The following is a 12709-nucleotide window of genomic DNA, read 5'->3' as shown; positions in this document are numbered from 1 at the left end:
GTCACTTCCGTTGTGGTGGCTTTCATCCACTTGAGACATTTCTGGTTCCATGTATTATTATTATTGTTGTTTGAGGGAAATAGCAATTATTATTGTCAAAAGGTAAAAGGAATGTTTTAAAAATGAAACCGGATCGGGAACCGGAAGATGACGAGGAAGAAGAGAAAAAAGGGCGGAGCGAATGAGTCGGACAAGAAAGCCGAGTTGCTCCGGGTTCTGAAGCGAACGTTGGCGAGCCAGAGTCACTAGCGAACTTTCGGGTTTCCGGGAGAGGAATTCCTACGACGGAGTTGTCATCGCTGTGACCGGTCAACCTGCATGTCAGGTTTTGCGATCGATTCAGGAGAGAATCATCGCCGTGCCGTGCGCCACGAGACCGGGTCGTCGGCCATTTTGACTTGCGCAGGATTTGTGCTTCGCTCGCGGTATCGTTTCTTTTCGACAATTCTCACCGCATTCAGACGTCGATCTGGGGCGTGTGTGTGACGCGGATTTTTGAAGGCTAATTCGTCCAGACCCGAGGGTGTGGTCTCTCGGTCGCCTGTAGGGCGCCTTTGGATTTCTCAGTCGCCTTGAGGGCGCCTTTGTACAGCTTCGGCTGTGTGATTGCCCTGGCCATCCGCACGGGATTCTGGTCATTTGGACATCGTTCTAGCGATCGCTGGAGCGAATCAACTTCGGCTTGGAGCCGGGAATAAGAGACATTGGGGAATGTTCTTGTTACACTCACTTGGAGCACAGTGAGTTATATATTGCAAAACTGATGGTACCATCATAGGACATATTGATTGTACTTTTGAATACTATTGTTGTTGTACCGTTATTCTCGTGTGATCTCAATACAATATTTGTTTGTGATTAACAATTGGGGTGGCTTCTCCATTGATCTTTGACACACAGAATAACACATTTTTCTGCCGTGACTCCTCTCGGGGCTCGGAGGTACACTGTGACCAGGGGGTCGGGGAGGAGCACGTAACAATATACACACACATATACACACATATATACACACACATATACACATATGAATGAATGAATGATCGTTTTAAGGCCATTTTCCCCGCTAGAGCGGGGGTTAGCCTTGTGGGCCCCATGACAATCATGGTTCCCTGTTTGAGGCAATGTTTTTATGGCCGGATGCCCTTCCTGACGCCAACCGTTGGTCACGCTCTTACGATGCGCAGGGATACGGTGTACCTATTTCTGAACCGGGTACACACCGTGATCATTCATCCGAGCAAGCTGGTACTCAATTTGCCGACCTCGGAAGGATGACAGGCTGAGTCAACCCCCCTGGCGCTAATTCAGCGATCGCCCGGGATTCGAACCCAGGATCCTCGGATCCCAAGCCGAGGATTTTACACCCCATACCCCTAACCGCTAAGCCAACACCAGGCTACACATATACACACACATATACACATATGTGAAGAAGCAGCTCTTCGTTTGGAAAGGAAGTCCACAAATAGCCTGAATGACGCAGCTTTTTATTAAAACCAACTTATACAGATCCGGAGGAGACAAGACATCTACAGCAAGAACCAGCTTCATGCCACGTCAAGCCTTCCTGGAAACACATTGATTCTCATTCACTTATATATGAATACGATTATCAGAAAATCTCCGAGAGGACAAAGCGACTGGCGAGAGTCCCTTCCACCGTTATCCCTAGCCCCCACCGTCATCCGCTGTCATTCGGGGGAGTCAGCCCTTCCTTATCATTCGGACCAAATGTTTCTCTGGGCTCCGAGAAAACAGAAATGTAACTCACAGAGAGAAGAGTGCATGCTTGGCCAAACAAACCCATATATTTTATGGGTTTGTTTACATGAGTAATTCAAAGCATGTTTATACAGAGTCATGCGTCGCTGTGATTAATACAAAATATATATGGTTAACGATAGGTTTATGTCTGCAATCTAAACATTCTGCTAGCGTTACGCAAAATCACGCGCATGTGGGCGTGGTTTTACGACCGGCCTTATCTAGCCTCGAAAAAGCACACGTATACAATTTGTCCAGCACGACCGAAGCGAGCCTTTCCTCATCCAAAACTAAAACGAAGCAAAAACCCTTTATTAACTTTATGAAAATAGCATTTTTAAACAACATTTAAATCATAACACATTAGCAACCAACGTCTATAACTGAACTTTAGGCAATAACAAATCTACAACTTGACATTCCTTCCTCTTGTCTCGTCGAGACAAAGTATCTTAAGAGACAACGTGCCACATCGGGCTTTATTGAAAAATAATTGTGTAATGCGGGTATCTCCCAAGGGCATATCGTGCGCCCAAAGCGCCTCGCCCGTGCATTTGGCGAACGTGTCGTGTGGTGCGTGCTCGGAGCCTGAGGGCTCAGAACATGAAAGTCCATTAACGTTTCGGATCCACAACGAAGGTGTCTGGTCCAGATGAGGTTCTGCTCCGCCAGAGGGCCACCACCTCCCCTGCGGAACTTGCTCCCCCCACCCTTTGCAGACCCAGTCCTTGCAGATCTTCGAAGTTAATCAACGATCATGCCCATGAGGTCCCTCACGTGCTGCTGTTCTGGGGAATACAAAATGTCGTCAGTATCTTGTGTCTCAATTTCCTGATCAGGGTACAGAGCGTAAAAATCCGATTCACTTGAAGCATTTGAACTTAAAACATTTGAAGCAAAGAGAGGAACTTCCTTTATGTCAAAGTCTCCCTTGGGCGCCTGGTCGGCTTGCGGGTCTAGGATATCCACGTCGGGTCCCTCGACCGCCAGGCCCAGCGTCGCAATCAGATCCATAGTTGGGTTGAAAGGGGGCGTGCAGCTGTCAGCTTGTAATACATAAGCAGCGTTAGCCAGTACACGCAAGGGGTTTATAGCACAAGTATCACAGTCATCACATACACCGTTACAGGCAGCAGCCAGTTCCCACATGGGATCCGCACAAGTATCACAGTCGTCACAAAATTCAATACAATTTTCTGGAGCGTTGGTCGCAACTGCCTTGTTGAAGGACCCTTTCAGGTCGACGGCCTCTGTGGTCAGAGCCATAGTCGTTGTCGGCGGCTTCTTCACTTTCCATCCTGTAAAATACTTTCTCATACAGAGGAGGACTAGAGATTTCATTAGTGCCCCCCAAATTACTACCCCGATTATCACAGCCAGTGCGGTCAATAACCACTTCACTATGGTGCCCGTCCATCCCTGGAACCAGTCAGTGAGCCAGCTAAATGTATAAGAATTTTCGCGCGCGATCCGATCGATCCAATAGTATGTCATGAGCCGTAGCGGTGTCGTTTGCCACCTTTTCTAGGGCCAAAGCCAATTTGTCTATCCGGAAACTATCCATGACTGTGCCCGCTCCTGGGAAGAAGAAACCAAACACCTTTTCCCATAGGCTCCCAACTCCCAACCCCTCAAAGACACTCCTTCTATGCATCTTTGTACTTGCCCCCTTCATTTATGCATTAATCAACATTAATATATTTCAGTGTTAAATCAGAATAAACAACTCCCAATGGAAATTAAATTTTACAACTTCTTTAATCTATGGCGATCCCAAGAGTTTGAGCCCACTACTTTTAGTGTCTGGTGCTTGTATGGCCAACTTACAGTGCGTGGCGTGGATCCACGAAGTCTTGCCCTCGCAAAAGACTGCCGTTGGTGTAGTCAGCAACACCTGGACTGGTCCCTTCCACCTTGGTTCCAAGGCGTTCTTGCAGGTGAAGTGCTCCACGAACACCTGGTCTTTTTCCTCTGGTGGAACACCTGGTCCACAAGTCTCCTGGGAACGCCTGGTCTACAGGTCTCCAATTCATAGATTAAATTCATTCAATTCATAGTTTCATAGAACACCTTTTCTCCAATTTCCTAATCCACTTTTTTTCAAGTGGATCCAATTTTATCCAATATTCAATTTTTAAATTCAATCCCATTTAATCCAGTCCAATTCAAATTAAATTCAATCCTTCTCTCAGCATCCCATTACCTGTTTCCAACATCAATAAAAATAAAATTATAAAATTAATAAAAATCAATCATCTCAAATCTCAAATCAAATTAAAAAATCAATAAAATAATAAAAATAAACGAAAATTACTTCAGCTAGAGTTTCAACTAGAATTAACACAAACAAACCACCGTTAACCTCCATTAACACAAGCAAACCACCATTAACCTCCATTAACACAAACAAACCACCATTAACCTCCATTAACCTCCATTAACCTCCCCCTATTATTTATTTATTTTCACGAATAAACAAATAATAGAAATAACCTGGTCTACTTCCAATTTCAATTCTGGTCAGTTCTGGTGTCTGGTCACACACAATGTTTTCCTCACCCACTGTGATTCGCTCAAAATAGATTCTCACTGTTATGTCTGAAATTCGTCTCATGAAAACCCATTCAAGAGTCCGGTGTAACAGATAGCCAAACACATAGACACGCCGAAGACCCCAGGGTACCCATCAAACTAGCTTGTCCCCAGATCCACAACACAGCGAAACATGTAACTTTACTAAAACTAGAACGGGCACTCGGTAGAGCGCATACCTTCGCCGCAGCTACTTTTGTTGCCAAAATAAAAGACTACAAGATCTGTGTAGCAAAGCCACACCTACGTTGTCATGCGGGAAGATTTGTTTCAAATTAAACCATTCTATCCCGCCAAAAGTTTGATATTGTAATCACATCCATGACCTTTTCATGACCTTGACCTTGACCTTTGACCCGATCGATTCCAAAATCTAATCAAATGGTTCCCGGATAATAACCTATCATCCCACCAAATTTCATGCGAATCGGTTGAATACTTTTTGAGTTATGCGAATAACATACACATACACACACACACACAGACATACAAATAAATACACAGCGATCAAACATAACCTTCCGCTTTTGCGAAGGTAATAATCACTTACTCATAACTAATACTCATAATAACTCATAATTACTTATGTAATTACTCATGCCAATACTTACTTAAAATAATGTAATATCCCAATCTTCACCCCCTATGCAAATCGAAGCACCCCGGACAATCCACAACCAATATCAACCACTGTAGCCGCCTTCCCGATTCCAGGCAGCCACACGCAGCCACATACATCTCCCTCCACGTCACACAAGACAACAGCCAACGAGTGTGTCCACCACACAGAAACCTTTGGCACACCGATTTGGCACATACCGATTTGGCACATACCGATTTCCCCAAAAACTCATGAAACTTCACCCCCATTCTGGAAAAACCCTGGACTAAACCCTGACACCCTAAATAACTTCAGACCCATCTCCAACCTACCCTTTCTGTCAAAAGTTTTGGAACGTGCTGTGGCCACTCAACTCAAACATCACCACTCTGCCAATAACCTGTATGAAACATCCCAATCCGGATTCTGCTCCAGCCACAGTACTGAAACTGCTCTCCTCAAAATCACCAGCGACCTTTTCTCTCCTCTGGCGCCGGCAACCTCAACATTTTCATCCTCCTCACCTCAACGCCTCCTTTGACATCATCAATCACACCATCCTCCTCACCCTGTTTAGACCAGCTTGTGCCTATTAAACCCAAATCAGTTCACTCCCAAGCCTACAAGGACCACCTACAGCACTGCAAAGATGTCCTCTACTCCACCTACTACCCTCAAATTATCCACTCTGGCTCCGGAATCCCAAAGGCACTCTTCTCTACAATAAACAAACTAAATAAACAAATAAATAAACAAACTTTACAACGTGAACAAACTCCTCAGCGCCCTGGATACCACCACCTGTCATTCAGAGTAGACAACAGCATCTCCTTTCTCCTTTCTTGCATCCAAATAAAATTCTGGCTTCAAATCAACTTCCTCGAACTTAACTATGATAAATCTAAATTAATCTTCGTTTGCCCAAAACCACTCAACAAATCCACCCATAACTTTGCCCCCAACATCGATGGTCATTTGAACACAAATTGAACAAATTTAATCGAACAAAACACTTCCATTAACTCGACATTCTTTTCACAGCACAAAGTTCACTTGAACATCCTTTTCCTGGATACTCCCTCTTTATTTTTATACCATACCATGCTTCTCCCCTTGCAACCCAAATATTTTCCATGAAATAAATAAAATGAATTTTATGAATCTTCTCATTATTCGAAAGTTTACAAAATGTCCCAAATCTGTATATTATTTTCTACTGTGGTTATATTAAACCATTATTTTACAAAATCCAACTTTCAATAAACTGAAAAATGCTTCGCCATGGAATAGTCCACCACTCATATAAATAATCATAAGAGTTCTGCGAAACATCTCCATCTTTAAAACTTAGCCAACCAATTTTAAACCACATGTTTTCCCCCCAAAAAACAAGTCACATTCTTTGTATATTGCCAACATTGTTCATCGTTTAAGTATCATCCAGAACTAAATTTTTATAAACCATCAACTTGTAGATGCATTTATTTATATCCCATTAACCCAAGAACTCTCAATTGCTTGGTTATATTTTAGTAATGTCATATATCCATATTTCTTTTCCAAAATGTTCCTGATATACACATTAATCCCATCTGTCTTTGTTTCCAGATCAACTCGAATCAAGAAATCGACACAAATCCTTATTACCTCCAATCAGTCACACTGCACATTATACCCCGTCCTTGATGGATAATTTTACATCCAGATGGGCACAGCATCCCATTTTTGGCGACCCAGCCCTGAAACAAGCCCCTGGACTCCTTGCAGGCTGGACCAAAACCCCTGGACGAGGTTGCATCCCAGTACTGACTCTGCTGCCTTCTTGCAAACCACTTCAACTCCATGAATTTTACATGTTTCGTGAACAGAACAAAGCCCTCTGTAATCGTCAGATTGAACCTGCCCCAAACCCGTCCATATAAACTCCATTGTTGTCCTGTCCATCTCTCTGTTTGTGGATCCGGTGCAAAGTTACACAAAGTTCCCGTTTACATTTTGTGATTCACAGCTCCTGCCTCCATGGAACAATGACGCCTAAGCACTCAATTAGCCCTCCCAGTACCAAAGACTTACAATCAGACCGACAGACAGACAAATAACAGAGGCATGTCGCCAGCCCCAGCACAGGACATCACCTTTCCGGGCAGGCACAATATAATCCACAGCATCGAAATGCCAATTTCTATCCGGAGCCTCGCAAAGCCAAAATCGGGCATGTTCACTGCATTTCACTGCATTTCACTGACCATGACTATCCCCATTGCTCGATCACGCACGTCACTGTGCTCGGCCCGGTTAAATTAAACTCAAGCGTACTGTACCTGACGCTTCCGGTCGGCACCGGAAGTCTGTTTATTTCTTGAGACCCCTGAATCGGGACCTCAACGACAATTACAACGACAAACAGAACTCGATATTCTCTGTTCATTAATTACGTACATGATTTCAGTTTTATCCAACAATATATGTCCCGATATTCTCTCCAGATTTAAGTTCTATATCCTGTCGTTAAAGCAACACCCTGTAGACTGACTCCGCCTGTCGTTCTTCCAAGGTTAGTGAATTGCCTCTGACCTCTTACCCTTACATATCTCGAACAAAGGTCAAATAAACTTCGAAAGGTCAAACTTCAAATTGGGGTAACCAGCGCTTTATTATCCCACAAGTAATGCAAGTCCGGCGACAATGGACAAATGACCATTAATGTGGCTCTACATAGCATAATGCTAACTTCTACGAATCCAACAACCGTCACAATCCGCCCAGGAACGTCCGTACGAGGCGTGCTTTACAATGCAGCACCTCTCTACCTGGTGCACACCTTTCGCACATCCCTCCTCGTTCGCACAACGCTTCATCAACAAACCTCCTCGCGCCCACACAACTGCAACCCCCGTGTCCACCCAGAGTGCCCAATCTGCGACCCACAATCTTCTCGGGGCACACACTTCCTCCTTGAAATCCATGCCTCAGAAATATAACTCCACAGAACAGACAGCAATGAAACCACAACCTCCGACAACCATTCGACGTACCTTATTCGCACATCTAGGTGTCTCCTTGCCCCCCGTCATTGCAAGAGCATCTTGTCTTGTACCTGGAACAATATCCTCCCAAGTACACTCATTCCGCTCCCATCCCACTCCTGACACTGGACAAATGGCTTCGTTACACACCTGACCACCGCACACCTTGGCACCAGCCACACCACATACCGACAGTTGAAACCTCGATATTCCTCTTTCCTCGGATAAGCGTTCTGTTGAAAACGTGACATTTCTGCTCAAATTATTGAATTTTAATAACTTAACCTTACCAGCATCGCTCGCCAGCAAACCCTTTGTCCGGCGCATCGATCAACACAAATCCTTCGATGCATCTTCCAGCCGCCACTCCGCACTGTACCTCACTTACTGTTACTGTATGAACAAGACTTCCTGTTGGAACTTGTCACCGGAAATTAATTACTCTGTCTTGAAATCGTTTATTTTAGCGTTTAGAAAATCATTCTAGAAATCGAATTTAGTTTGGAAATCGTTTCTTCCCCTTATATAAATCCATTTTAAATAACGTATTCCTTTTGTGACATTGCATGGCATGTATGTCGCAGGTGCCCACTATTCTGACATGGCTCATGACTCATGTCTAATTCTGACATGAAGATGAAGGACAAGAAGATGAAGGATGAAGGACATGACATGAAGAAGAAGATTCTGACAAGATACTGACATGAACGTCCGACATCCAGCAAAGTCGAAATGACCCACAATGCATTTGGGCACACCTCCTCCTCTGAGAGTGGGCGAGTTATCGCCGGCACTCTGAGCAAATCTCATACAGCACACCCGTGACTCGCGGCTCGCTCGGCTCCTGCCCGAACGCACAATATCCCTCTACCCAAACTTCCACGGAGCCGCACGGCGGAAACACAGGTTTGTACCACACTTTAATTAAACGAACATCGCCAGGATTCTCGGATAGACGTTAATTTCACAACACACATGACAAAAATCCGATTTAAATTCAGAGATCGCCGATCGACCTGGCACAACCATCTCAATGCGACGACGCCACGCCGCCCCCCGTCTTGGCGCGCACCCTCGTGCCTCCACACGAATCCCAACACTCCCGCCTCGCGGTTTCCTGCGAGGCTCGTAGCCGTGGCAACCAAAACTGCACGCCGCTCTCGAATGAGGGCCGTCATAACAGTGAGCTGTCAGAACTCATCCCTAGCTCGTAAACATCGCAAAAAAACAGGATCTCCGACGCTCCACCTCCCCGACCCCAAATGCACCACACGACACCAATTCCAAAGGTGAGCTGCCTCAGCGATACATCCCACACATACAATCCACAATATCTGCCATTGAATGAACTCTTCGATTCCAGTCAAACCCACACTTCGACCCAAACTCTGAACCTCCAGTTCCACAAACTCCAAACCTCCGTCCTACTGCCGCTCGAAAGACAAAGCAGCCCATCCTGCAACCATCTCCAAGAAACCGCTTCATATCAACAGTAGGTCGACAAGGGCACTCCGAGTGCTTTCCTGACCCGATTTATATCAATTCGCTTCCCAAACAACTCCCAAACAGATGACAGACAAATACATTGGCCAGATACACACGTCAATTAACATCCCAATATACATTCATTCCTCATTCATATACTCATATAAGTCTCCCAGACTTTGCGCGAAACTCAGATCGACTCAAATCATGCCTTTCTCCAGCCACTCTCATGTACAATCTTTGCTCATTCATGTTACGTCTCTCATTCAAGGAAAAGGATTTTTTGGGACGGGTTGGACGGGGGTGGGTTGAGGTGAAAAAGGGAAGGCAGGGCGGGGGGTGTTGGGGTGTTGCCTTGAGCCCCGGGACTGAGCTCAGGTCTTGGGGGGGGGGGGGTGGGGGGTCCTTTTGCACGGCCCAATTCTGCGGCTGTGGAGGGGGCCCTTGTATGTTCCAGTTTTGGGGAGGGGGCCCTTGTGGGTTCCAAATTTTGGGGAGGGGGCCCTTATGGATTCCTGGGCAAGCATTTGCAACATGTCGTCCTTTACATCGGCCTTCTTATCGTCGCCCATGTCCCACTGCTCGGCCGCTTCATCTAATTGGTCGGTTAGCCTTAGTGCGATGTGTACCCCGGCCAACAACAGGTCGACCAGGGCCCCCCAATCGTCGAGGGTCTGGGCCGGGGTTGGTGCTACATTCGGCCAGCGTGCGTGTACTTTGGCCTGGTCCCACACCCGCGCTGGCAATACAGCCTCTCCCATGTGGCAGACGTCCCGCCAATCTGCGCCTGTATTTTGTATCCACAAACGCATAAGTTCCGGTACGTGACCGGGCTGTTCAGCCAGCAAGGTTCTCACCCGCTCCTGCATAGCCGCCAAATCTGGTTCTTTCAAATGGTTTTTTAAAGGGACACATCTCGATTGTAGGCTGTGAGTTCTCCGATTCCGTGAGCCCTTCCACTGAGGGGTACAATACAATACTCCTAGCCCTTCTGGGGCCGCGAACCCGCTGTCCGCCCCATTAATTTCTTGTCCTCTAAAAGGATTGCCCGGGCTAAGGTGAACCTGAGGGGCGGCTGGTCTAGTTTTCTGGGGGTCTAACCCCTGGGGGAACAGGGGCGGGGGTGGGAGAGGTGGCGCCTGTGGCCCTGGGACAGGGCTCAGGGCTTGGGGGGGTGGGGGGTCTTGGTCTGGCATCTGGTCCAGCGGCATCACTCGCTGATTTACTTGTTTAACTGCTTACTTACTTGTCCTCTGGCCAGGGATTATTTAAATCTTTAGTTAACACAGCCCAGTCCTTTAATGGTCTTACCGCGGCAAAATGATGCCTCTTAAACATGAAAGATGCCGGGGTTCCCTTAAGGGGTTCCCCTTCTTTCATTAGCTTGCTTCCCATCTTATTGCTCTGGGCTGATCCTTCCTGGAAAGTTCTCGGCCTGGCTCAACCTTTACGGCTGTCCGACCTCACTTTTCCCCCTTCCCTTGTACCGAACGTTATCTTCACCGATATCCTGCGCAAATCCTTTTACTGGCCATGTTTTTATGGCCCTTCTAAGTTAGCCACAGCCCTTCGTTCCCTGGCATGCAATGGCATACCCCATCTTGTCTCTGGGCTGTTCCTTCCTGGAAAAATCTTGGCCACCTGGCTCAACCTATATGGCTGTCCGACCTCATTTTCCCCTCCTGGTGCTAACTGTAACTTTAAGCTTACTGTTAAGTCCTTACTGGTATCCTTACTTGTTTATCCTGGCTTTAACAAAGCCACGTCATTCTGAGGCCTAAAATGAGCCTTTACTTACAATTTCTGTTCGAGTGCAGGCCGCGCGGAGATAGGGAGACTGAACCCGCTCGAGGGAGGAAGGTACGAATTTGGAATAATAGCCCTCTGATATAAAACAACTCCCACCTTTAATCAAATCCGCGTGCCGGCGCCGGCCTCAGGCAGCCTTCCTCCTGTCCCTCGGGCTCCGTTTCCCGTCGTCCGGTGCTGACCCCACTCCTGGTACCATCTGTGAAGAAGCAGCTCTTCGTTTGGAAAGGAAGTCCACAAATAGCCTGAATGACGCAGCTTTTTATTAAAACCAACTTATACAGATCCGGAGGAGACAAGACATCTACAGCAAGAACCAGCTTCATGCCACGTCAAGCCTTCCTGGAAACACATTGATTCTCATTCACTTATATATGAATACGATTATCAGAAAATCTCCGAGAGGACAAAGCGACTGGCGAGAGTCCCTTCCACCGTTATCCCTAGCCCCCACCGTCATCCGCTGTCATTCGGGGGAGTCAGCCCTTCCTTATCATTCGGACCAAATGTTTCTCTGGGCTCCGAGAAAACAGAAATGTAACTCACAGAGAGAAGAGTGCATGCTTGGCCAAACAAACCCATATATTTTATGGGTTTGTTTACATGAGTAATTCAAAGCATGTTTATACAGAGTCATGCGTCGCTGTGATTAATACAAAATATATATGGTTAACGATAGGTTTATGTCTGCAATCTAAACATTCTGCTAGCGTTACGCAAAATCACGCGCATGTGGGCGTGGTTTTACGACCGGCCTTATCTAGCCTCGAAAAAGCACACGTATACAATTTGTCCAGCACGACCGAAGCGAGCCTTTCCTCATCCAAAACTAAAACGAAGCAAAAACCCTTTATTAACTTTATGAAAATAGCATTTTTAAACAACATTTAAATCATAACACATTAGCAACCAACGTCTATAACTGAACTTTAGGCAATAACAAATCTACAACTTGACACATATACACACACATATACACACACATATACATACAAACACACACGAACACACACAACACATATACATACATACATATACACACATGAAAAGTTAAAGAGGGCAGTTTAGTGCTCACTTGGGTCCGAGGTGGAAATCTCTCACTACATAGGAATGATAATTTAGTAAGGTAAAGTAAATTATCGTTATTTATTCGTATTCTATCAGCCTCCCTACTTAAAATGTGTGACTTAAGAAATAACTTTTAATTTATCAGTGTATCATTGTGTGTGTGGAAACAATCATAACCTGTGCTTCAGTCTTCAGTTGTGTCCACCATTTATCTTGGGTGTTATTTATTTTTACAGGATTTACCGGACTCCATCTTAATCGGAGGAAGAATATCTCCACACATCGTTTGGGATTACCTGGAGAAAGTGAAGACTGTGGCAACAAAGGTAAGATTAATGTGATGAAATAATAAAAAATAGTA

The sequence above is a fragment of the Myxine glutinosa genome, chromosome 11 (genome assembly GCF_964187855.1).
Source record: "Myxine glutinosa chromosome 11, kmMyxGlut1.1, whole genome shotgun sequence".
NCBI lineage: Eukaryota > Metazoa > Chordata > Myxini > Myxiniformes > Myxinidae > Myxine > Myxine glutinosa.
This window is presented reverse-complemented; position numbering follows the sequence as displayed.